Source organism: Podarcis bocagei (genome assembly GCF_964188305.1).
Source record: "Podarcis bocagei genome assembly, chromosome: W".
NCBI classification, from domain to species: domain Eukaryota; kingdom Metazoa; phylum Chordata; class Lepidosauria; order Squamata; family Lacertidae; genus Podarcis; species Podarcis bocagei.
Window position 1 is genome coordinate 91,779,304 of NC_138131.1, and position 16,922 is coordinate 91,796,225.

The window sequence follows — 16,922 nt, forward strand, 5'->3', positions numbered from 1 at the left end:
ATACCAGACACAATATATGGAATTGATGAATCAAGAGATTGAGTGGAAGTTAAAGCAAATGAAACAAAAGACATTCGAATCGGCAGACAAATGTGGCAAACTTCTGGCATGGCAATTGAAGAAAAGGCAGAAACTAAATACAGTTACAAGCCTAGAAGTGGATGGAAAGAACATATCTAAACCCAATGAGATTAGAAACTGTTTTCTGAGCTACTTTAAAAAACTTTATTCTCAAGGACCACAAAATGAAGAGGACATAGATAAATTCCTTAATAAACATGGATTACAAAAAATCTCTCATCAAAGCAAGGTGGATTTAAACCAGAGAATAACAGAACAAGAGATAGAGGGTGCCATTCAGGACATGCAATTGGGCAAATCTCCAGGGCCAGATGGACTGACTTCCAGATATTACAAATCTTTGAAGGAGTGGTTGGTTCAACCGTTAAAGGAAGTCTGCAACGAGATCTTAGAGGGAAAAAAGGCACCAGAATCGTGGAAAGAAGCGTATATTTCACTCATACCAAAGACAGAGACTGAAAAGACTCAACTTAAGAACTACCGCCCAATATCATTACTTAATGTGGATTACAAAATCTTTGCAGACATTTTGGCGAAAAGATTTAAAAGAGTGTTGATGGAGAAGATTCATAGGGACCAAGCAGGCTTTCTCCCAAAGAGGCATTTATCAGACAATGTAAGGAATATAATAGACATTTTGGAACGGCTAGAGGTGAATATAAACACCAAAGCAGTGTTGATTTTTGTGGACGCGGAGAAAGCCTTTGACAATATTTCTTGGAGCTTTATGAAAAAGAATCTTCATGGGATGGGGGTAGGCCAAGGTTTTGAGAATGGTATGGGTGCGATATATTCTGAACAAAAAGCTAAGCTGATTGTAAATAATGTGATAACGGAGGAACTTAAGATAGAAAAAGGAACACGACAGAGGTGCCCAATTTCCCCATTGCTTTTCATTTCTGTTCTGGAGGTGTTGCTGAATATGATTAGAAATGACCAGCAGGTTAAAGGTGTACAGGTCGGGGTTAAACATTACAAGTTAAAGGCCTTTGCAGATGACCTAGTATTGACTCTACAAGAGCCAGACACTAGTACGAAAAGGCTGTTGGAGATAATCCAACAATTTGGTCAGGTAGCCGGATTTAAACTGAACAAACAAAAAACTAAAGTATTAGAAAAAAACTTAACAGATACGGAGAAGGAGAAATTTCAAGAAGAGACAGGTTTGACAGTGGTTAAGACGGTGAAATACCTAGGGGTTTATTTGACATCTAAAAATTTGAACTTGTATAAGGACAACTATGAAAAATGTTGGTCAGAAATTAAAAAAGACCTAGAAATATGGTCAAATTTGAAATTGTCAATGTTAGGCCGAATTGCAGTGATTAAGATGAATGTATTGCCTAGAATGTTGTTTTTGTTTCAAACTTTGCAGATTCTTGACAAGATGGACTGTTTCAAGAGGTGGCAGAAAGATATTGCGAAATTTGTCTGGCAGGGCAAAAAGCCCAGAATAAAATTTAAAGTACTTACAGATGCAAAAGAAAGAGGGGGGTTTGCCCTGCCGGACTTAAAACTGTACTATGAAGCAGCAGCGTTTTGCTGGCTGAAAGAGTGGATGCTCCTCGAGAACACAGATATCTTGGATTTAGAAGGTTTCAATAATACATTTGGTTGGCATGCATATCTATGGTATGATAAAATCAAAGTGCATAGGGCCTTTAAGAATCACATTGTCAGAAAAGCGTTGTTTAATGTATGGATAAGATATAAAGACTTGTTGGAAAATAAAACCCCTAGATGGCTGTCACCTTTGGAGGCTAAGGCAGTGAAGAAACTCAATATGGAGGCCGGATGGCCAAAGTATTGGGAAATTTTGGAACAAGATGGAGATAAATTGAAATTACAGAGTCATGAGAAATTGAAACCAAAAGTACAAGATTGGCTCCATTATTATCAAATAATGGAGGTTTACAAACAAGATAGAAAAATTGGCTTCCAGGTGGAAAAATCAAAATTAGAGACTGAACTGTTAGAACCCAATACCAAGAATTTGTCAAGAATGTACAATTTGCTGCTGAAATGGAATACACAAGATGAAACAGTCAAATCGGCTATGATTAAGTGGGCACAGGATATTGGCCATAACATTATGTTTGCTGACTGGGAATGGTTGTGGAACACCGGTATAAAATTCACGGCATGTAATGCCTTAAAGGAAAATATTATGAAAATGATTTACAGGTGGTACATGACCCCAGTCAAGCTAGCAAAAATTTACCATTTGCCTGATAATAAGTGTTGGAAGTGTAAAGAAACTGAAGGTACTTTCTATCACCTTTGGTGGACATGCCCGAAGATTAAGGCTTTCTGGGAAATGATATATAATGAAATGAAAAAGGTACTTAAATGTACTTTCCTTAAGAAACCAGAGGCCTTTCTCTTGGGCATAGTCGGCCAATTGGTGTCAAAGAAAGATAGAACTTTCTTTATGTATGCTACAACAGCAGCAAGAATACTTATCGCAAAGTATTGGAAGACACAATATCTACCCACCCTGGAAGAATGGCAGATGAAAGTGATGGACTATATGACATTAGCTGAGATGACTGGCAGAATCCGCGATCAGGGAAAGGAGACGGCGGAAGAAGAATGGAAGAAGTTTAAAATTTATCTTAAGGACTACTATAAACTGGATGAATGTTAGAATGTCGAGGTTTTGAGAAAGAAAGGGTTACAGCGATATAAGATTAGATTAAAGGAAAGATTAAGAGGACAGAGGCTTGACAGAACTATTTAGAACTTGCTGAAAAACTTTGGACATTGGGATACAGAAAGGGGAGGTATGGGGGAGTCCGAGAAACAAGGTTTATGAAAAAAAGGGTACGAAACTATACATGTTTGTATGTCTTTTTATATGTTTGTATTGTTTTTAAAAAATTTGTAAAACCAATAAAAATTTTTTTTAAAAAAAATAGAAGAGACATTCCTAGGCTTACAGATTCCTTGGCCACAGGATCTTTTCCCTTACTCACAGCTCTTTGACAGTGGCCTGGTTTGCATATTACACCAAGCCCAAACCATGGTTAAGGATGAATGTGCAGGCTCTCAGGGAGGGGGTAATGGATGCCATGCTCCTTCCTGGTCATTCATCTTCTTCTGAAGCTTTTCCTGTTTATAAAATTTTATACAGGGAGAAGATCTTTTTTAAGACGGGGGGCCGGACCTCTGTTTTATTTAATGCATTTCAAGTAGGAAGAGGGTGAGTGCCATCTAATAAGAGGCAATATTTGCATATTGAACAGGGAGGTTATTTACAAAGATTGGCTGGATCTGATTATCCAGACGATAACTGAAGCTTCTCATAACGTGGACCCTAAATTACTGTTGCTACAGCTCTCCAAACCTTTCAAACCACATAGCCCACCGAGTGTCACATGTTTAACAAATTGCCATACTCTATTTTAGGCCTGTACTGCTGCGGTTGACTATTTGTTGCAATGAAAAGGACTGCAGCAAATAGATCTGTAGTTCATTGCTTGTGTTTGCTTTTAGTATAACTGCTGAGTATATTTATTATAAGAATTGTTAAATTATTATTATTCAGGTTGCATTTATATGCTTCTGTGCATTTAAAGTGCAAAGATAATTCACTTTCATAAGAGTATTACAAGTTTGTATGCATATGGAAATCAGAAAATCACTAAGTAGCTTTCCCCAGTGTGGATTTTTGAAAATTCTGCTCTTGTGCATATTATTTCCAGTGGTGTATCTAAGAGACTAGGTTGCAAATCATGAAGTTCCTGGTTTGAATCTTTTCTCAGCCATGAACTTAGTAGGTGGCTTTAGGCAAGCTGCTCTCAGCCTCAGTCCTCCCATCCATTGTAAATGGATAATACAGTACTGACTAACCTTTTCAGGGATGTTACAAGACTGCAACTAGATAATAACTGGAAGGTCCTGCCCAAATGTTTTAATTCAATGCCATCTGTAAGTTCATAAGGACAAAAAGTTACGTGTTCCAAATACTTTATGAAAAATGTTCTTCTCTTTACCCCACCAACACCAAAAAGGGATCCATTAAATATTACAGTATCATTTTCAGGGTTTGCAGAAGTATACACTACCCCTGTTAAAAAAGACAAACCAGCCCAGGGTGAACTGTGCATTCTTAGTAGCTGCAGAATGTTGAAAGATAGGAAACAGAAAACTGGTTGTGTAGAGTAGAATGCCCTCCATGATCCTCTGACAATTTACAGAGTTGTATGCTGGAGAAGGGTGTGGTGGATGGGTGGGTGGATGGATGGATCCCTAAGCAGGAACATTCCTTCCATTTTTTCCCTTTTCAAATTATGAAGCTCAAAACAGGAAAGCAAATATTGTGAACATACAAAGTTTTAGTAATAGCTTCAAGAGAAAACAACAACATCGCCTGAAAAATTAGATGTGCATGTTCTGTTACACACATGACACGCTGCAAAGAACATCCATAACAAAGTGAAAGTTGTTGTGATAACACAGGGTGATGATGATGATGAAGTATCACTGTTTGGATTCAGTACAGAGCTAGGAGTCACCTTCAGTATCTACCTATTATATGTTACAGTCGCACTGCCAGTGTTGGTAAGGTGGTCCCTGTTGCCCTTCTTGCTTGGCTTCACTGGATGGCTATTTGAACACAGGAAAATAAATTTTATGGAAAATATGGGTGACCTTACAAGACATTGATTCTGATGTCCATCATTCCAAAAACACATATTTTCAAAGTAAAAAATTCATAATAGTTCATAGTAGTGAAAATTCACTCACTTAAGAGATGTATTTTATTGTGTGTGTGCTTTTATGTTCACACACACTACACCTGAGCTGTAAGAGTATATCTCCTGGAGTTTTGCAAACTTTTATATGCATACAATAGTTTTCACCTGCAGTGTGCAGCTTGTAGCACCCGTGGTCCATAAGTGCATAAGTAATTCAGTGTCATTTGTAAGTAGAACCATGTGGAATGGGTGCGACAGCCTAGTTTCTTCCATGCCAGCAGTGTGTTGTCTCAGTGGCATGGAAAGTAACCACATAATTGCACTCATTTCATGAGGCATTTCTACCATAATAATTATTAGTTTTATTATTGTTATTTACCGTATTTTTCGCCCTATAGGACGCACTTTTTCCCCTCCAAAAATGAAGTAAGGGATATGAAAAAAAGGTTATGAAATTATACATGTTTGTTTGTCTTTTTATTTGTTTGTATTGTTTAAATTTTTTTTGTAAAACCAATAAAAAATTTGCAAAAAAAACAAAAAACAAAAATGAAGGGGAAATGTGTGTGCGTCCTATGGGGTGAATGCAGGCTTCAGGAAGCTATCCGCAAGCCTTGGGAGCCCGCGGGAGTTCCCGCCGGGCTCCCAAGGCTTGCACATAGCAGCCTGTTCTGGGGGCTGGGGTCGGGGGAAGCTTGGGCTTCCCCCACCCCAGCCCCATGCCTGGGGGGGGGGGAATAAATTATTTTTCTTTATTCCCCTCCAAAAAAAACCCCTAGGTGTGCCCTATAGGGCGAAAAATACGGTACATACAGTGATGGTTCCAGGAGCACGCCCAAACTGCAACCTGCCTCTTTAAGGGGGATGCCTGGTAGATGGCGGCGCAAGCACTTGCAGCGGCTCGGCACTCCGAAGACCGGTATTCAGTGATTTGTGTTTTATTTTTATCTGTGAACTTATTGCTGCTATGGACTGTGAATACTCAGGCACAAGTAATTTATAGTCGTCAAGAGCTCTTAAGTATCGGCAGAGGGGAAGGCTGCAACCAGGAGGTCTCAACCTACAACATTCCAGCTGAGCTTATCAGAGAGCCTCCATATCTTGCACATTCTTGGGATACTCCCCTTGCTCTCCTTGCCAGAAAGAAAAGGAAACGGAGAGGGCGCAAGCAGAAGAGGGGTTGCAGGGCTGGACTACGAGTGAGGCTAGGTAAAAACCCCCACAAGCCTGCATTGCCAAGTCTCCTTGTATCAAATGTGAGATCCTTACCCAACAAGGTAGAGGAGTTGGAACTTATTACCTCTCGGCAGAAAAGTATCCGGGACTGTTGTGTTATGGTCCTTTTAGAGACGTGGCTGGATCCCTCCTTTCCACAGGGACTTCTGCAGCTAGAAGGACGCTCAGTAATTAGAGCGGATAGAACCGCCAAATCCGGGAAGAGCAGAGGAGGAGGAATTTGCGTTTATATAAACAACAACTGGAGCTCAGACATTAAACAAATGGACACGCATTGCTCTCCTGACTTGGAGTACCTAGTGGTGAAGTGCCGCCCTTTTTACTTGCCACGTGAGTTTAATGTTGTTATAATAACAGCGGTGTATATACCTCCCGATGCAAACACTACTACAGCTATGGGCCACCTGCTGACTGCTATTAGCAGACAGCAGCGGGCCCACCCGGATGGAGCACTTGTGGTTGCTGGTGATTTCAACCGAGCCGATTTAAGGACTGTGCTCCCTAAGTTCCACCAGTATGTTGATTGTCCCACTAGGGGGGGAAACACCTTGGACCGAGTATATAGTAACATCATGCATGGATACAAGACCAAGCCCCTGCCCAATTTGGGGCAGTCAGACCACATATCCTTACTTATGATACCATCATATAGACCTCTCGTACGCAGAATTAGACCATCAACTAGAGAGATACGAGTGTGGCCAGTAGGTGCATCTGAGCAACTCCAAGACTGCTTTCGGAGCACCGAGTGGTCGCTTTTTGAGGAGAATAATGTGGACACATATGCTTCAACAGTACTGTTTTACGTTAAAAGCTGCATTGATGTTGTCACTACCACCAAACAAATACGGGTGTTCCCTAACAACAAGCCCTGGCTAAACAGGGATGTGTATCTTCTGTTAAAGGCAAGAAATGCTGCTTTTCACTCTGGTGATGCGCAGCAGTATAGAGAAGCTAGAGCCAAATTGAAAAAGGGTATTAGGAACGCCAAAGCTATGTACTGCCGGAGGATCGAAAAACATTTTGAGAGCTCCGACCCTCGTCGAGTATGGCAAGGCTTGAGACAAATTACAGGGCAAAATACTAAAAACGAATTGGCTAGCAGCAGTGCGCACCTGGCTGATCAACTGAATCAATTTTTTAGCCGCTTTGAGGAGGGAACCGGAACTATCGTCACTACAGCATTGGCCACCAGCACATCATCAGAAACTACTACTGATAGACAACCACTTTTATTACAGACCTGTGACGTACAACATGCCTTTCGGAGCATTAACATCAGGAAGGCAGCTGGACCGGATGGAATCATGGGACGGGCTATTAGGGACTGTGCTGCAGAATTAGCCGGCGTATTTACGGACATTTTCAACCTATCCCTGTTGCAGGGTTATGTCCCTACCTGCCTGAAGACATCGATTATAGTGCCAGTCCCCAAGCAGTCAGTGGTGGTATCTCTCAATGATTATAGACCAATAGCCTTAACATCTGTTGTTATGAAATGTTTTGAGAGATTGGTGCTAGATTATATTAAGGCTAGTCTTCCATCCACTTTAGACCCGTTCCAGTTTGCATACAGAAGAAACAGATCTACTGATGATGCTATTTCCATCGCCGTCCATACTGTATTGAGTCATCTAGAACGACAGGGAACCTACGCAAGGCTGTTGTTTGTGGACTACAGTTCTGCCTTCAATACAATTCTGCCAGACAGGTTATTTCTTAAAATGACCAACTTGGGTATACATCAGAAGATCTGTCTCTGGGTAAGGAATTTCCTGACTGATAGGCCGCAGACAGTGAGAATGGGACCTTACTATTCTTCTACTCTAGTATTAAGCACAGGAGCCCCTCAGGGATGCGTGCTAAGTCCCTTTCTCTATTCTCTGTACACATTTGTTTGCACCCCACTGTATAAGTCCAACACAATCATCAAATTTGCGGATGATACAACAGTGGTGGGGCTCATCAGTGAGAACGATGAGACTGCTTATAGGAAAGAAGTACAGGGGTTAATTCAATGGTGTAAAGAAAATAATCTTATGCTTAACACCAAAAAAACCAAAGAACTCATAATTGACTTTAGGAGAAAGAAAAGTGTATTGTTACCATTGCACATAAATGGCGAGGAAGTGGAGAGGGTTGGTAGTTTTAAATACCTGGGCATTTATATCTCGGAGGACCTCTCATGGACTGCAAATGTTAATATGGTTGTGAGGAAGGTGCAGGGGAGGTTGTATTTCCTGAGAATGCTCAGGGGACTGAATCTATCCCAGCACCTACTCCTGTCCTATTATCATAGTACCATCGAGAGTGTCCTAACCTATAGTATATTATCGTGGTATGGGAGCAGCTCTGAAACGGATAAAAAAGCTTTACAGCGAACAATTAAAATTGCCCAGAACGTTATTGGGCTCCGACTACCAACCCTGGATGAGATCTTCACGTCTCGCATCTTGAAGAAGTCACATAATATTCTGAGAGATCCCACCCACCCTGCTCACAACTTCTTTGAACTATTGCCTTCGGGCAGAAGATATAGGACAATGAAAACACGAACCACACGCCTTCTGAATAGTTTCTATCCAAGAGCTCTGATTGCACTAAATAATGATCTCAGGGCCAGTTGCAAGGTTTAGTAAGTAGGGAGTGGAAGGAATGAGATAGGTTTTAGGTTATGTTATGTTTTTAATAGGTCATGCTATATTCTGGATTATGTATGTTTTATAGATTATGTCTAAATAGATGAGAGTTCGGAGATACGTGCAAATGTATATGTGAACCCGGTCTTTGGGTGGGTGTTTGATTTTCGTTGTTGTGTATACTGTGTATATACGGACAATGACAATAAAATTATCTAAATCTAAATCCCATCCAGAGCACACAACTTTGTCATCTGCACTTTTGCTAAAGAGTAGTATGAATGATCTCAAGCTTATGATAAGCTTCTCCAAGTTCTGATATTAAGGACCACCTGTCCCCATATGAATTAACACAGACCCTACAACCATCATCTGAGGCCTTTCTCATGTGCCTGCTCCCCGAGAGGTCCAGAGGGTGATGATACAAGAGCAGGCCTTTTCAGTGACGGATCCCCGTTTCTGGAATGCTTTCCCCAGGGACGTTCGTCTGATGTCTTCATTACATATATTTAGGCACCAGGCAAAAATGTTTCCCTTTAACCAGACGTTTGACTGATTAACTTGCTATGTCTTTTTAAACGTATTTGGGGGAGGGGTTTTATTGGTTTGTTCTAATTTTTATTATGTATTCTGTGTTTTTATGTTGTGAACCGCTGTTGTGCTTTGCAAGAGAGTTGTTGTTCAGCAAAAGTCTGTTGCACATGCACAATCTCGTGTGTTCCATGTAAGGAGATCTGCTGCTCTATTTAAAGTTCAGAAGCTGTGAGAAGGAAACAATGGGTGGGGAAAAGAGGGGGGAACCTTATCAATTAAAGTAAAATAATTAGTTTGGATTCCTCTAGGTTATGAGGCAGAATGAAGTATGCTTAGTCCTATGGGTATTTATTAGTTTTGTTGCAATGGATGGCATTGGATAGAAAAAGTATTTCATTATAAATAGAAGAAATCTGTAATTAAAGCTTCTGGAACTAAATATTTAGGGTGGTTCTGTGTCTGAAAAGCCCTAAGGATTCAGCAGACAATAATACTTTTGTTTCTACATAAGGAATGCCTGTCGTCTCAGTATTATTGTAAAAACAAAAATGTTATGACTATACACTTTTTTATCTCTCATATCTCATCGGCCATCTTTTCTTTCTTCCTCCCTCTGAAATATGATGTTGGTATTTTCTAAGATTATTACTCCGAGTATTTTTATATGCCTAATGTCAACACACATTTTTTCACCTTATATTATCCCTTCTTCATTTGCATTTGGTTTTAAACAGCAGAGGTTTGAGAGAGCCAGTGTGGTGTAGTGGTTAAGAGCGGTAGTCACGTAATCTGGGTAACCGGGTTCGCGTCTCCGCTCCTCCACATGCAGCTGCTGGGTGACCTTGGGCCAGTCACACTTCTTTGAAGTCTCTCAGCCCCACTCACCTCACAGAGTGTTTGTTGTGGGGGAGGAAGGGAAAGGAGATTGTTAGCCGCTTTGAGACTCCTGAAGGGGAGTGAAAGGCGGGATATCAAATCCAAACTCTTCTTCTTCTTCTAAAGCACAGTGGAAGGAAAACTGAAAAGAAAAAGTGATGGCTTAAAACCATGGCAAAAGTTTGAGTAGAGTGAGCAGGGGTGAGGAAATGGCAATTTAAAAGAGGGTTGGAGTTGTGCCCATCTCTGCTATTTTCCTTGTTAAAACTGACTTGTCTGGGTTTTCTTAATTTAAAAAAGTTCAGCTTCGCTCCATACCTGCTTTGCTTAAACCTGTGGCATTGTTTAAATCCACAGTTTTCATCTCGGGGTGGCTCTACCCCCAATTTACTTAAACTTGTGTCCCTGTTTGAGTACAACGAGAAGACAGGAACACTGAAAGGGGGAAAGTGACTGTTTTAAACTTCTCCCTCTTCCATTTCTCACCTAGCTCTTGTCAAAGAGATAACAGATGCAAAGCCCTGACATATTCCATGGTACATTCCCACAAATATGTATTTAATTCCTGGTACCACAAAGTTCCAGATTCAGTGTAGCACAGGGGTCAGCAAACTTTTTCAGCAGGGGGTCGGTCCACTGTCCCTCAGACCTTGTGGGGGGCCGGACTATATTTTGAAAAAATAATAATAAACAAATTCCTATGCCCCGCAAACAACCCAGAGATGCATTTTAAATAAAAGCACACATTCTACCCATGTAAAAACACCAGGCAGGCCCCACAAACAACCCAGGGATGCATTTTAAATAAAAGCACACATTCTACTCATGTAAAAACACGCTGATTCCCGGACCGTCTGGGGGCCGGATTTAGAAGGCTATTGGGCTGGATCCGGGCCCCGGGCCTTAGTTGGCCTACCCATGGTGTAGCACGTTAGCAGAGATTGTTGATGAGGAAGTAAGAACTGGTGGTGGTTTGTGAGTGGGGAAAACTTACTGCCCTTTTAAGTTTAGGATGAAAATCAGTTGGCATCCACCTGTTCCTGGTGGTCAAATATTCCACAAAGCTCAGAAGGGTACATGAAGGCCATTTATGGTTTGATGGCGTTGTCTGACAACAAAGAAGCAAATAGCTGTATGGCAAAACTATTTTGGAAGTGACAAGGGAATTGTTGCTGTCAGGATTCTCATTTCTAGCCAAGAACTTCAAAAGAGATTATAACTTGCTCAAAATGCTATGTGGCTAATTCGTGTTAAGTAATTTGTTAAGTAGGAACTGTGTGTATGCGATTTTATCTGTTAGAGATTAAGAAATTCGTTGTTTCCCCACTTCTTACTTCTCTTTTTAAACTCCTAGGCCCTCCAAAAGAAAACAGTCCACCGCCACATCTGTTGACTTCAATGCTGATCCTGATTCTGGTGTTTATAATTCTGATCCTTTTAGCTGGCTATTTCTTCAGGTAAGCAGACATCAGACGCTTAGCTTGGAACTAGTTCTGTCTTGTTTCCATGTGATCTAATGAGGAAATGAAAGTGTGTTGCGTGCAGCTGTGCTGGCTGCACTCACCCACATTAGCGAGGGCAGCGGAGGATGTTACACACACTGTTTCTCTCCACCATCTGAAGCTTTTACAAACGGAAGATGATTAGAAAGAGTTTTTCCAGAATTACATGGTTTGTGAGACAAGCTGCAGTATTATACGTAAACAGGTAACTTATTTATTCACAACAGATCTGCACTATCCCCCTAAATTTATCTTATTATAATTATTAAGGTTCAGGAAACACAGAAAAGCAGTGGTGACTTCAAGTGATAAAAAAATACCGAATGGAATCTTAGAAGAGCAAGGTAAAATATAAATTTGATTTACTTAATATTGAAAATCTTAGGTTTTTTAAAGTGGTAAATATAATGCTGAATGTAAATGTTTGGTTACTGAAATGTTTGTTACTGTTAGTTGTTGTTTTTATTTTAAAACTTTCTTTACTTTTTAAAGCAACTTTCGCTTTTGTAGTAATATGCTGCTTACAAGTTTCTATCTATAACAGGGTGTAGGATCCAAGACAAAGACTGGAAATTGAATATATTTATATTTAAAGTCTAGTTAGACTTGGGCCACTTTTTACATATTATAAATGTTAGGTATAGAACCGAGAGATCTTAAGTATACCTTGTCCTAAAATTAGGTTTGAAGAAGGGTATATAAATATTTTAAAGAAATAATTACACAAGAATGTTTTGTGAATGTGAGAAACAGTAGTTTTAAAACATGTGTATCATACCTATTCATTTGTGAAGGAGACAGAAATCACTGTACAACCCAGCTGAGTGAACTGGATGTTTTTATTTCATGTATTTAAAAAAGCCTTGAAACAGAGCCATGAACTGGACTTGCAGAAAGTTGCAGCTATTGAATAATACTTTTGTTTAAAAGTAGTGGCTCTTAAGCATCTTTATCTCTGCCCTAGATCAAAACCAGTGTGATGTTGCTAATACCTATCAATTAGATATTGCATTCCAAGTGTTCAGGGCACTTAAGACTGCAATCCTGTACACACTTACCTGAAGTAAGGTCACATCCTTTAAATCACTTGGCTTTCCCCAAAGAATCATGTGAACTTCAGAGACCTCAGCAAACTGCAGCTCCCAAGATTATTTGGGGGAAGTCATGTGTTTTCAGTGTATGGCGTGAATGTGACCAAGGTCCTACCAAACTTAACAGGACTTGCTTCTGTGTTGCTGTGCTGTGATTGTGCTGTGAGAAACATTCTCTTGGTGTGAAACTACAGTTTGTAACTGGAATTATAGCGGGTTGGTTAAGCAAGTATTTTGCTTTCCAGATATAACACCCCAACACCCGTAGTGTGCCCCTTGCTCACAAAATTTCAAGGCTTAGTTTTTAAAAATAAATAAATAAAATAAAATAAAATATGCGATTATAGTCCATTGTAGCTAAGGAAGGATGGAACATGCCTTACTCCAGGTATGCTGTGTCCCCAATAATACCCCTTCCCCTGTGAATGAAAAGCAAGAGGCAGCCACATGTGACATTTGTGTAGTTTAACTCTCAGTGGCTTGGATCCAGAAACTCGGTGAGCAGAACTAGGGCACTCCTGTGAGTGGAAGGAGGAAGTTACTATTTTGTCCTTTTCCCTGGAACTGCCAGTTCCCACTGAGAATCTGCTCTCAAAGGTTTCAGGCTCTTTGAAACACATGAGATTGCTTGGAGGAATGCAGGAAGAAGGTGAAGCTGGCAAAAATCTCTGCTCCCCCCCCACCTCACCCCCTCCCCGTTCTTCCAGTGGGAGTTTATACTAGGTTACAGTCTCTCTTGTGAATAATAATAATAATAATAATAATAATAATAATAATAATTTATTATTTATACCCCGCCCATCTGGCTGAGTTTCCCCAGCCACTCTGGGCAGCTTCCAATCGAGTGTTAAAAACAATACAGCATTAAATATTAAAAGCTTCCCTAAACAGGGCTGCCTTCAGATGTCTTTTAAAGATAAGATAGCTGCTTATTTCCTTCACATTCCACAGGGCAGGTGCCACTACCAAGAAGGCCCTCTGTCGTAAGGTCGTAAGAACAGCCTTTCAGAATCAGGCCAAACGCCCATCTAGTCCAGCATCCTGGGCTCACGGGGGTCAAGCAGAAGCCTATAGGAAGTTCACAAGCTGGATGTAACAGCATGTCCCCCATTTTTTATTCCCAGCAGCCTTGCATTCAGAGGCATACTGAGGGCAACTCGGGCTTCAACCCGTCATTCTTTCAATAGTCCTGTATTGTAAATTTCCATTTCATGGGCAAGGGGCTATGAGCTTGCCCAGGCGCAGCTGGTTTATAGCTGAGTTTAATCCTTAAACTGGTTGGCTAGACTCACAATTTACATTACTGACCACTGAGCTGCACCTGATTTTATGTATAAATAAATACAAATACATTAATAGAAATACAGTGGTACCTCGGCTTACGAACTTAATCCGTTCTGGAAGTCGTTCTTAAATCAAAACTGTTCTTAAACCGAGGCGCGCTTTCCCTAATGAGGCCTCCCACCACTGATGCCCTTCCACCGTTCGGATTCCGTTCTTAGACTGAGGTAAAGTTCTCAAACCAAGACACTATTTTCGGTTTTGCGGAGTTTGTAAACCAAATTGTTCTTAAACCGGACTGTTCTTAAACCGAGGTACCACTGTATAGGCATAGTAAGTGTTACACAAGAATACACCATCCAGCTGTTATAGCAGACCTATAGCAGAAACATATAATAAGGAAACAAAAAGAGGGGGAATCATAGAATTGTTGGAAGGGACCCCAAGGGTCATATAGTCCAACCCCCTGTCATGCAGGAATCACAGCTAAATTGTTTCATGCCTTTTCTTCATTACAGCTTGTATTAATGCTCATTTTTTCAAATGCTGTGCGTATTTTTACAAAACCAATATATACGGCAGTCGTCTGGAGAATTAAATGTCTTTTATTGTGTACGTATTTATTTAACACATAGTCCTGCTTTCCTCCAGTGAGCCCAATGTGATATATGTTGTTCTCCCCTTCCCAATTTATCCTCCCCCAAACCTGTGATGTAGGCTAGGCTGAGAGAGATGGTGGCTGGCTCCGAGGTTACATAGTGAGCTTCATGGCTGAGTGGGGATTTGACCCCTGGTCTTCCAGGTTCTACTCCAATGCTCTAACCACTACAACATATTGAAAGCGTTAAAAATGAATGACACAATAGTCAGCTTGTCAGATTCAGCAGAATAAATATTGGTGGGTGTTTCTAGATGTGGGGCTTCCCTTCAGAAGAGCTCATTGTGAAATTGAGCTCATTCAGCTATGAGTTCAGAATTACTAAACTGAAGCATCTAAACTGTTCAGATGTGTGATTCCCTTCCCTTCAGTCCCTCCCATCCCAGAAAGGAACCCCCCCCCCTTTTTTTTTTTTTGCTTTGGCACTAATATTCCTGCTATGGGATATTTTTTTCCTTTCTTTCTTCTTAGAACTTATAGCCCACCCAGCACCAAATGATCTGAAGTCAGGTGATACAACATAGTTAAAACAAGTACAATTTACCATATTTTTCTGTATATAAGACTAGGTTTTTCCCCTTTAAAATGTCAAAAATTAGGGGGTGTCTTATACACGGATACATCTTTCCCCATTTTCTTAAATCTGAGTCCTCCAAAATTCCGTCTTATAGATGGAACAATACGGTACATTAAAATTATAAAATAAAACCACAAAGTAACAAACCAGCAGCTTCTACTGACAAACTTCTCTTTCAACAGTGTCTCATCCTTTTCCCCGCTGTTATTGTGAGGCTTTTGTTTTCATCAGCTCCCCTTTGTATGCTTTTATGCCTAGTGTTTACTGTTTGATTTATTTATTTTTACTTGTGTAAAGTATGGTAAGTGTTTCCATTTTGGAATTGTAAAGGTTTGCTCTGTATTTTAAGAGGATTAAAGGTACATCCCTCCTCTCAGCTAAATACTCCATTGATATTCACTGTTAATTATGAGCATGCTGGCTAAAAACGTAGTGAGATCCCCCCCCCCCCGCTGTGTTTCAAGTCAAATTTGCACAGTACAGTATTGTACACATTGCTTGAGTTTGATGTGTTTCTATTCCACCCACTGTCTGTCCCCAATTTCCCAGTCTCCCCACCCACCACAGCTCCTATTGGTGAAGCTTTCATCCACCCCAACCCCCTCCCAAATCATCATCTTAGGAACACACCTGAGAGTTGAAGATTAAATTCTTCCTTAGCATTACTAGACTCTTTTTACACATTATCTTTTTAAAAGCCAGCACCCATCTTCTTCTTTTGGTGAGCAGGGGATTCTAAATGAACATTTGAACTGCAGTGTCATTATTCATACCATATGTAATAATATATATTATGTTGGCATTCTATCCAGCAGAACAACAGATGCTTCTCAGAAGGTCTCCTTCTGGCCCAAAAAAGTATTTTCCTATTCCAGTGGAACATCTGGAACATGAAATACGGATAAGAGCAGCTGATGATGGAAAGTTGTTTCGGGAGGAATTTAATGTACGTCTTCATATTTTGTATTTAATGTTGCGTTTTCTTCAAAGACACAGCAAGTACAGGTAACAAATTGTGTGTAATACTTTTATTTTATTTTTTATATCCTGCTAATCTGCCTGGGCTCCCCCTGCTACTCTTCCTCTAAAAGAAGAAAAGGTGTAGGACCTCATGTTTAAAATTTACATGTGTGCATCAGTTGGCATTTGTTTCAGGCTAAGGTATGGGCCTGTACTATGTAAACCTTACCATCTTTCCTTTTTGATACCGTGCCATTTAGAAACATTAAAAATCTTGCTGAGGCATGACCAGGTTTGCCAGTGAAGCCATGTAGGGGGCTGGCCTTGTATTCTATTTACAATCCATGATGTGCCTGAACTCAAAATGGCTCTTCATTCTCAGCTCCTGTGTGCTTAACTATGTTTCCTTTTATCAACTTATCTCATACAAAATAATCCTGAAGAGGAATATAGTGCCAATAAAAAAACACAATAGAGTTATACAGTCCAGCTGTCAATAAACAACAAAGCAGGAAAGAACACATAGGTAGTTAAAACACCTGTTTGCAAAGTGCAGCATTCAACCAAAAGGCTGGGTGAATAAGTAGGTCTTCCGTTCACACTGATAGTTTATAAGGCTCCTTGCCAGCTATATTGGGGGATGGGAGGAGTTCTGCAGGGTGCCTCTATTGAGCAAACACCATCATAGTTTTACTCCACCTGGCTGGTTCAGGTTCAGGGCAGCTTTGCTTCCAGTCTGCCCATCCTGACTGGTCATTCAGCCACCCCTCCAGGTTCTCATGTGCCA

At 40.5% G+C, this 16,922-nt stretch overlaps 1 long non-coding RNA gene across 1 annotated transcript in view; it reads left to right on the forward strand.

Annotated features, from left to right (window-relative positions):
• Positions 1-16,121, forward strand: part of LOC308577997 — a 33,089-nt gene extending 16,968 nt beyond the window's left edge. The window contains exons 2-4 of the long non-coding RNA XR_014003807.1: positions 11,421-11,523; positions 11,839-11,912; positions 15,988-16,121. This is a non-coding gene — a long non-coding RNA (uncharacterized lncRNA). The remainder of the gene's footprint in view (positions 1-11,420; positions 11,524-11,838; positions 11,913-15,987) is intronic.
• Positions 16,122-16,922: the final 801 nt, after the last annotated feature.